We start from the raw sequence: 10,744 nt of genomic DNA on the forward strand, positions 1-10,744 counted from the left end.
CCTCGTACTTCTGGGGGCTCCAGGTAGGTTGCAGTTCTGGCATACGACAGCACAGGAGGATAACGGCTTCCTGGTAGCTTCACGTTTGATTCTTCTCAAATCTTTGGCACTTCATTTGCGTCTTTTTCTCTCAATACGTTTCTTGCGACACTATTGACTATTTGCAACAAAACGTTTGATGGTTCTGTGATCACGCCCCGATATCGTAGCAATTTCAAGAATGCTGCATCCCTCTGAAAGACTTTTTACAATTTTTGTCTTTTCAGTCTGTTAAATCTCTTTTTTGGCCCATTTTGCCCTGAGGAAAAGAAGCTGCCTAATAATTCTGCACACCTTGATATAGGGTGTTGATCTCCTTAGGCCACACCCTCCCTCATTACACAAATACACATCACCTGATATGCTTAAATCCAATGGGCATTGAAGTTTATACAGCTTGGAGTTGGAAAATATGCATAAAAATGATGATATGGTCAAAATACTCACTTGCCTAATAATTGTGCACACAAGCGTATAGGGCTAACAGAGCTACAGCAGCCTATCTAACACTGCACTGCTTTAGATTTTCTTTTAGACTTTTACTTTTATTTGTTTGAGATGCAAATTATTGACAATTAATTAATCTTATAAGATCATATTTATCAAAATCAAATGAAGTTTTTAACCTGATTAACGTGTGCTGATTTTTATAGAGGACATAAACTGCATGCCACTTCACGGCATTTGGCGTTTTCTTCTTGGAAAAAAATATCTAAATATGTAATTTTTGTAGTTTTCAGGGGTTTCATCAATGCAAAGAGATGGACTTTAACTTCTGCTCCCATTATGGGGACTAACATTTTTGAGAAAGGGCTAGATGTGGTCCACGGGCCTCTATTGGCCTGCTGTAGGTGACCTACACAAAGTATTCAACGCAACAACATAATGCATTCATTTTTGGGTAGTCGGTGCGTCCGTCCCACTTCTTTTGTGATTCTTACCATCAAAATTTTTTAATTTTGCAGTGGATTTTCTCAAAGATTTTGATTTCTTTTTTTGAGGTTTTTGCAGTAAAATTGTGTAAATTAAAAAATCTTCACTTCATCGAGCTGCCAGCTTAAGCTGCAAGCAAGTGGCGGAGGGATGGCTGGAGATATTTGTGGGGACTGTTTGCATCTTGTTAGATCTGCAGGTATTGGATGAAGCGAAAGTTGCAGAGTTACATCTAAGCCACTTTAAACAGATTCTTTTTCTTAGAAAAAAACCCTTCTAAATATGTAATTTTGATGAACAGATCAGTTTGCCAGGAGAGGGACCTACTTTAAACTGTTAAACAGTGTTTCTTGTTTTCTTGCTGGGTTGTAATCACCCCTGCTGAAGATTAAATGATTCATAATTGTTGACTAGAATTGGAATTTATCCCTCGGAAATTGAGCATGCAGCGTTGCAGCTCTGACGGAATACAGTTTGAGTTTTGTGTCATTTCCGAGCACCAGTCGAGACGACTTCCTGAAATCAGTCTGAGCACGAAAAATCAGTTTATTATCCAACAGCATGGAGAAATCAGTCAAAGGTGGAAAAATACGTACAATCCCTAATGCAGACAAGATGAGAGGAAAGCTGTCCAACTGGCTCTGTGGTCTGTCTGTCTACTAGCAGGAGAGGAGGGCGGACTGTAAAATGCACACTGACATAGGAATGCTACATTTTCCTCCTCGGTCTGTACAGAGGAGAGAGGGATGGGAGCTGCAATACAACTTGTGTTACTAGAATACTTGACTCGAGTTACAACTAGTGTAAATCAAAGAGGCCTTGTTGTTATGTGACCTGTGATGATCGGGAAACCAAACTACAGTGTGCATTAATGTTCATTTTTGCATTCTTTACACTAAATTCTGTAACTAAATGCAACATTTTTCCACAAGGATTTTTTTTTCTTCTGTTTTTGCAGAAAGATAAAGTGATTATCCACGACAAACGTACTATTAGAATTTAAAAAACCTTTGTAATGTCTCTCTTTCCTTTCTCATATGTTTGTTTATGGTTTGTTGTATCTCTTTGCGGTTCTCCTCCCTCACACAGGTTTGTGCTTTATCCCTGAACCTGGAGCTGCATGTTTCTGGCACCACCAACAATACCCAATGTTTATTGTCTCGATCATCTTCATGCTGTTCTTTTTCTCTCTGCCCTCCCCCCCTCCCCCCTCTCCCCCCCAACCGATGGAAGCAGATGGCTGCACACATCTGAGTTTCCAAATTGTACTTCCTGCTTAAAGATTGTTTTTTCCTTTCAGCTGTCGCTCATGTAGGAATTGTTAAATTGTTGGGTTCCTCTCTATAGTGTTGTAAAGTTCTGTTGTAACGACGTTACCATGTTAAGTGCCTTGAGATGATTAGTATTGTGATTTGCCGTGATATAAATGAAATTGAATCGAAGTACTCCAACAATCAGAACTTCTGTGTCCTGTTCAGTGGTGAAAAATAACGAAGTACATTTACTCAAGTACTGTAGTTGAGTACAAGTATGAGGTACTTGTACATTACTTGAGTATTTCCATTACATGTTTGATGAAGACACTTCATACTTCCACTTCACTACATTTCAGAGGGAAATATTGTACTTTCTACTCCATTACATTTATTTGTTACTTTCTTTTAAGATGAAGATTTGACAGATAATACAACAAGATTTAAAATTACATCAACATGTTAAGGTTTAAACCAGCGCTTTCCAACCTTTTTGGCTTCTGGCTTGTTACAAATAGCAGTGTGTAGTCGGGGCAACATTTCAGATGTCTAAATTGTTAACAGCTGCATCAAATAGTGATTTTTCCCTCTGAACTTCATTCATTTCAATAAATGTTCCAATGATCCAATATTAAACACCAAAAATCAAAGATAAGAGAAAATGTCCAAAAACTGAAAACAGATTAGTGTATCAGAGCTTTGACTTCTCTTCTTCTCTAATCATCTCGCCATGAAGTTAGTTTTGTGTCCTTTTTAATGGACTTTTGAGAGCATATTCCTCACACTTGCAAACAAAAATCAAATTGTAAGTAAAAACATATAAGAATAAAATCATACAGATTATGAACAAAGTATCACTCAGTTTTGTTGGTTTCAGTCACAGAAATTGAAGTTTTGCTTATTCAGCTAGTTGTTTTATTGTCTCTCAAAAAGTCAAAATTTCCCCCAAATAAAGAAGCCTGATTCACAGTCCAAACCTTTTGTGACACAATTAGGTGGTTAGCTTCATAAGCAAAATTCTCACCAGTGAATATAAGCTGCACCAACACTACAACTTGCTTCACACATTTTTTTGTTGTTGTAATAAATGTGTAGATATATAAGTTTTTTTTTTTGTTGTTGTTGTTTTTTTTTAAGTGGTTTTGTGTAAATTTGTGTCTAATTTATTCCCTAAAATAATGTCTGAGCTCATCAGACACATGTGAAGCATTAATAAATTTTATTTCAGGTAAAACAACATTAAACAACATTTACAGAAGGACATTACATCTTCCATAATAACACTACATACAGGTCGTAACAAATAATGCAACAGCTATTCTACTGTATACTATATTATTTCACTGGATGAAGTGACTGGCAACACTTCTGTTTTCCAAACCACTTGTGTAAATGATGAATGTTCAGTGCAGCATACATAAAGAAAAACCCAAACGCGAGAGAAGCTTCAATGAAAAAAGTTGCAAACACAGACTCATTGATGAGCAGAGCGAGAATCCAACCTATAAGTCCTTCCTACACACTCTGTCCACACGATAAACAATGCCAAAAATAGATGCCTTATATTTATATTCATCATATATCCATATTCATATATGACTTTTCTTTAATAGCCTTAAGGGGACATTTGCAACCCTGTATACAAACATTGTGGAAGCATCACTAGTTCACTTCATACTTGATTTCTACCACTGACATTTTATTGATTCCTCATTTTTCCGCTCACAGTGCTAAATGTGCAATTCCACCGAGTGTTTCCTTCACTGGACTTTGAAATAAATGAAGAGCGTTCCAGTTTGAACAGAGTTTGAACTCTGCACACACTGGACTCCAAAATATACATTTTATACAAGACTGCAGGCTGCTGAAGCTCCACAGAAGAGTGTTGGGGGTGGGGTGGGTGGGTGTGATTGTGTGTGTGTGTGTTGGGAGGGAGGGGCGGGGGGGGTGGCAGTGTTAAATGGAGCAATGTGTGCCACACCAGAAGTGTGCACACAAGGAGAAACATACCAAAAATAATTATTCAGCTGCTAATACTGCCTGCAATCCCTTAAAGCCACACGAGGCCGGGCAATCTCAGCTCAGCTCGATGGTATTAACCCTCTTCTGTCACGCCGCTTTACTGGCATTACCCACCGCCTCTCCTCCCCTTCTTTCTGCCGCACAATCACAGCCCGGGGATGACACCGAAAAGCCGCGAGATAACTTCAAGTACAGCATTTCTACGAGCTTTCCTCAATCTGCCGTAAAGGTTCAAAACCAGGGACCATATTTACATTTGTGAGGAAGGCCGGTTCGCTCTGCATCAGGCAAAACCATACATATTTATATATTTATCATTACGGGCAAAGCCAGTGCATAAAAGTGACCGTACAGGCTGGAATGTAGGGCAAACTGATTCTTCTTAAAGTGCATTTTTAAAACATTGCTGGCAGAGTTTTAGCCCGTAATCTTCTCTTTTGCCTCTGAACCATTTCTCCCGATGGTTGAAGAAGCTGGTTTGGAAACACAGTCGAGGTAAGATGTCAAAGCGCTGCAAGACTTCCTTCTCTTCATCGGGTTTAAAGGTTGGGGATCAGATATTTTCAAGTCTGTCTGAACACAATACTCTCATACCATATGCAGGTTGAAAGAGTTAAGGGTCGCTGTGTTCATCCCTCCTCTCAACACTTTGTCTAAAGGCGATCCATTCAACCAGTGACTACACAGTTAAAGACAAGGGGCCAAATCCATAAAATTACATTCCAAAGTTCAAGTGAAACTTTCCAGAAAATCAGCAAAAACTACTGACAGGTGAATAGTTGGGAGGTGGTAATTCTACAGTTCGGTTTCCAATCTAACATGGTCGTAAAAAAAACCAACACAACTATTTTAGGAAGGTCACAGATTCATCCTCGCTCTACACAGATTTTATGTTTTTGTCTGCTGTTATTTTTGTTTCTTCATTGGAGCTGAAACTTCACGATTTCTGCCTTCGTGTGTTGGAATTTTTCTTTCAGACAGCAGTGATCAACTCACTGAATGTGTAGTAAGTCTTTCAGCTGACGTGTTAGCAGATAACTGGCCGCTTATATCTCTTACTACACGACGCCAGGAGCATCCCAACGCAGCCGACGCACTCGTCAGTCATTGTAGCTCTGGTTTGGTCCACCAGCTGGATATGAACGTGACCACAGCTGAACCGTCACGTTAGCTCCAGTTGAGCTTTGGAATGACATTTCTTACAGCGTAATCACTCACATGAAAGCATCACTTCATGGCCAGCGTGGAGAAGAGGGTTAATTACATTATGGAAGTGTTGTATCAAGGAAGACATGAAAAGTTATCTTTGAGTATGACAGACTGCAGAGCAGAACCAGCTGAAGGGGGCATGGAGGGGCCACAGGGTGACACGGTGCTGAAGGTGACAGGACTGGATGGGTGGAAGAGGTTTTTTCTAGCAGGCAAGACATCTATATTGTGTGTGTGTGTGTGTGTGTGTGTGTGTGTGTGTGTGTTTGTGTTTGTGTTTGTGAGGCTGTGGAGTGACGAGTATCCCCAAGCTTCCTTTTCTCATGTGCAGCCTCATCTTTTTGGCTAATAAACAGTGCAGGGCCAATATTATTGTCTCAGTCTATTTCAAACTGATTGATCAAAAGGAAGTCATTGTATTGATAGTACTTCACAATTATCACCAGACGTCTAAAGCTGGAATACTTCGATATTTTATCACAAAACATCAAAAGAAAGATGAAAAACCCGGTAAACATCTTTGCAGATGATACTACGATATGCAGCTGACCTTCGTCGTGACAGCATAAAAAGTTCCCAAAACATTTAGAACATGTAGCGTGTCGAGGAGCACACGCACACGTATGGGGGGGAGTCTCTGCGCGAGAGCGTCTGTTGGTGGGCCGGGGACTGATCACAGTTATTAACCACCTGCACTACACACACACACACACACACACACACACACACACACACTGAAAAACACTCATCCTGACACGCACTTACGTCAAAAAAAGAAACGCTCCAGATCAGTCGAGACATTTCACTCAAGAACTGAACAACACGTTTCAGTTCTCGATCATCTCTTTCTGATAGAATATTGCAGATCTTCTGACTCTCAGATGAGTGAACGAGTTGAGGATTGTCGTGGGCTCGGTGGTGTTTTACCTTTTGTTCATTAGCTCATATACATGGATGGAAGCACCAATGCTTAGCTATTGTAGCTATTGCCCATGTTTAATACGCTCTCACACACACACACACACACACACACACACACACACACACACACACACACACGTTTGGATCAGACACACAGCTGTTGTCAGTTACAGTATTGCGTCTCTCTGGTCGGTGCAGGCTTTTCAAGTCACAACACAAGAATCATGTTAGCCACATCTGGTCCACGGAAAAATCAAAGGAGAATCATTATCTCTGGTAGTTTTCTACAACCGAGGCTTGCTTTGGGAGTTTTGGCCATCATTCACAATTGATCAAATTTATTCATTATAATTTTACTCACAAACTGTGATTTGAAGGAGCAAGTATAAAAGTCCACAATAATCACTGCATTTCATTGTAAATAAGTGAATCCAGATTTAAACTGGTGTTTTATTAAGAAGTGAAAATGAGGGCAAATGTGAGCATTATGATCGATGTAATATAATGAATTGGATACTAGATTATTATTATTATTATTATTATTATTATTATTATTATTATAAGACGTCGCATCTTCATTTTAGTTGCTCTTGCAACAAAAGTTTTATCTCATACTTTTCTGACACACTTGTCAACCACAGCACATTATTGTGCCTTCCTTGAACTATATAACTGGACTGTTTGTCTAAATGTTGGCATAAAACTCTATTTTAAAGGCATATCCTGTTGACTCTGCAGTGTCTTAGCCTCGTAACATTAAGGTCTAGTCTGATGAAACCATATTAAGATATAGGCCTAATAAGAAATTTGATTATAATTCTGTGTTAAATGCTCACAGGTTAAAAAGGTTTATTAAGTCATATTTTAGCAAGACGACGAGGACTTTGGTTTAACCCAGCAGCTTCGTCTACCAATAATGGAATCAGAATGGACATGAAGATCACCGGGTCGGGACTTGGGTTGTGCAGCGGCCCCCGTCCCCTCTCCTAATTAGGCTTTCCCATCCCTGAAGCCCGAGCGGCACCTGTGGTCGCAACAAGATGATGTAATTGAAAGGCCACCAGTCAAATGGTGAAAAAGACTTCACAGTTATCTGAGGTCTCTTTGGTGAAGTGGAAGCTTCAGTAAACGATCAAGTCACATGTTTCAAGTACATCTGTCTCCACTCCACTTTGTCGCATTTTGCTTATAACTGTGTGCCAACTTTTTCACTTCAGTGATATCGTGCATTTTTTAAATTTCCATTCAAGTATTTTACGTGCAGATTAAAAAAAAATGCACAGAAAAATATGTGGATGTAAAGGAACGTCATGGTCCAGAACACTTTTGTTATAATGGTGTTCATTAAGGAAAAGGTCTTTTTGTTGCAGTACTGCAGTAGACCACTGGGTGAAAACAGCGGTCAGGCTAAATTGAAACTCACCCTGTGGAGTAATGTTTCTGTGTAGATACACAAGAACATCTCAGTGAATGTAGGTCGCACAAACTCACAGAGGAGCCAAGTAGAAGAGCTTCGAAGCTCACCAGCGCGTTGTGTGGATTTTCACCTCAGTCCAACTATTGGTTGATCAAATTGTCCATTATAAGTTGTTCAACAGTGAAGTCCCTCAGTCTCAGTATTTGTGAGTGAACTGACAGGAATGACGGTCAAAACTACCAAAATAAAGCTGTAAAAATGTTTTTCTTTTAACTGTTCAACCTTCACCCAGTCAGGCCGACAAACAGGGAAGGTAGTATCTGGCAGAGATCAATATGTTCAGTGAAACTAACAGCTATTTATTACTGCCTACTGCATGTGCACTGTAGTGAGATTTATTGTAACCAAAATGGCAACAGATAGCTGACAAATACAGTAGCTAGCTACTGACGTTGTGTGCCAGTCATTTCAAAAAGCACATGAACCAGGCAGTGACTATTGAGTTGTTCTTCTCAGCTACCAAAGACCAGAAGACCTCCAATATGGCTGCTAGAGGATGTGTTACGTCACTTGAAAGCCCTCCATCATCATCATCATTATTATTATTGTTGTTGTCTACAGTTCCATAAATCAGAAATAGAAAACGAGTTCTTCAGCGTTCATTGTTTTCTCAGAACTGACTGTATTATTTGTTTGTCAGATGAGTCCTTGTTCGTGTCTCCTGTGTGTGTCTGCTGAGTTACGTGTCTTGGCGAGAGCAGTATCGTGGTGGGAAGATGAAGCAATATTAAACTGTCCATTATATAGTTTCTAGATGAGTATATTATACATACAAATATACATTCTTAAATAGGAGGCTAGTTAGAAACACAGAACACAATATGTACCAATAGTAAAGTCCTTTGTTTATACTGTGACGATGATATATGAGTTATTGGAACCTTATAAAAAGAAAAAACAAAATTTGCAAATGATAGCCTGAAATCTTAGGTACCCTTCATAATGCACACATGCTCAATGCTCACTCTTCCTCATGCACACACCAAACACACACACACACACACACACGCACACACACACGCTCACATATATTGTGAAGGTAATAAATAAAGAGAACAGGGGCTCTGTCATCTGTCTGGATCCTCCATGTCAGCATCTTTGTCTTGTTTTCTTCACATCAGCCACCTGAAACACAAACAGAGAGAGAAAAAGCATCCGTCAGTGACACACTCCTGAAAACACTACCGAAATCACAGCACGCTTGTTTTACACGTTTTCTTGCAGCTGGAAATCAACAGTTAGTTAACAGAGACCAACCAAAGGGAAGGTAAAGGAATAGTTTAGCATTTAGCTTATTACGTCTTCTCAACTAAATTCAGAAAAAAATGCTGATGTCAGTTTCATGTCCGTGTGCCGAGTATGGAGCTGGAGTAGGAATACAGTTAGAAAACAGGAAGTGTCTCGAACGTGGACAAAAACATACACCAACATTTAAAGCTAACTAACATGTTGGAACCATTTCCCCCAAAAGAAATCAAATTAAATGTATAGTAATACTTTGCAGTTTTAGTCTTTTTCTTTGTTTTGGTACCATCTCGCCTTTATAGAGACCAAAACGTGCTCAGCAGCTATATATGGTGAGCAGCTGGTGACACTGCATAAAATAACTGGGCAGATAACTGACCTGTCAGGAAATCGTACCAGCACGAAACCAACAAACGAATAACCAAAAAACAGTGTGACAATAAATGATGAGATTGATGTCAAGCGTCTAATCTGTCAGACATGTCAGAGACAGACGTGTCCAACCTGAACACATACACACATTCAGTATGTGAATGGCCTGATGCTGTGAACTGTCATTTGGAAGGTGGTCTTGGCTTTCGTCACCTCTGGAAGTCACAACACAGCAGAAAGAACCATAAGAACAACTCTGGAGAATAGTCAAGGGTCACAGGTGAAGACAGAAGGAGAGGAACCAGAAGTAGAATGGCAGATTGGAAAGGGAGGAGGTGGAGGAGGAGGGAGATGACCAAGAGGGAGCAGATGATGAAGGGCAGAACGAGGGAGTAAAAGATGAAAGGGAAGGACTCGAAGATGTGGAGCAGGAGGGAGCAGAGGACGGTGAGGTGGAGGGAGTAGAGGAGGAGGAGGAGAGTACGAAGAGGAAGAAGGCGCAGAGGAACAAGAGGAGGAGTGAACAGAGAAAGAGGAGGAGGGGTAATGGATGAAGAGGAGGAGGGAGCTGCAGCTTAATAAATAATGCATAGCTCTCTCTCGTCCCTCCTTCCCTCCCTCGTCTCTCTCCGAGTCTCTGGATGTGGTCGGCTCAGAGGAAGCAGGCCGTTGTTGAACAGGAGTCTCAGATGTTGGATGAATGTCTCGTTTATCTGCAGCCTCCTGACTCCAAGCATATACATACTGTACATGTGAACATGTGTTTCTAGACATCACTAAATGACGAGTCCAAATAAAATCAGCATCAAATGATTCTGTTGTTCTGTAACTGGGGGTCAGGAGGATGGTCGGACCCTGTGGAGCCACTTTATTCAAATGATTTAAACCAGATTTATTTAGGATTATACAACAAGTAGTTCTGATCCAGAGATCTGATTGGTCAACTAGACATTTGGAACGTTCCCAAATCATCATGACATCACACCCTGCTCATCACTAGAAATATTACTCCGCCCTCTCAATGGTATTATGTTAAGAGTAATTGAATTGCATCTTAAATGCAATATAATGTTGTTTTTACTTGTTATACTAAATGTGACCCATTTGGTGAGATCGTGTCTCTTTTGGTCCTTTTTTGTCTCTCCGAGCACCCGTACCGTAACACCACGGAGAGTCGGGCACTTAAAATCCTAGAGTCCATCGATATCTTTCTTCATCAGGTATCTTAGTTACAACCAGACTGAGCTTGCTAAGAGTCGGCCTACTTCCTGGA

General features: G+C 40.2%; 1 protein-coding gene across 4 annotated transcripts in view; it reads right to left on the reverse strand.

The window, feature by feature from the left end:
• Positions 1-3,427: 3,427 nt before the first annotated feature.
• Positions 3,428-10,744, reverse strand: part of cdk14 (cyclin dependent kinase 14) — a 207,006-nt gene continuing 199,689 nt past the window's right edge. For all 4 annotated transcript variants that reach the window (XM_069143464.1, XM_069143465.1, XM_069143468.1 and 1 more), the window contains one exon: positions 3,428-8,979. The gene's annotated coding sequence lies outside the window, so the exon portion shown is untranslated. The remainder of the gene's footprint in view (positions 8,980-10,744) is intronic.

The sequence above is a fragment of the Embiotoca jacksoni genome, unplaced genomic scaffold (assembly GCF_022577435.1).
Source record: "Embiotoca jacksoni isolate LCO1_2020_lvr unplaced genomic scaffold, fEmbJac1.0.p SCAF_11, whole genome shotgun sequence".
Classification (NCBI taxonomy): domain Eukaryota; kingdom Metazoa; phylum Chordata; class Actinopteri; family Embiotocidae; genus Embiotoca; species Embiotoca jacksoni.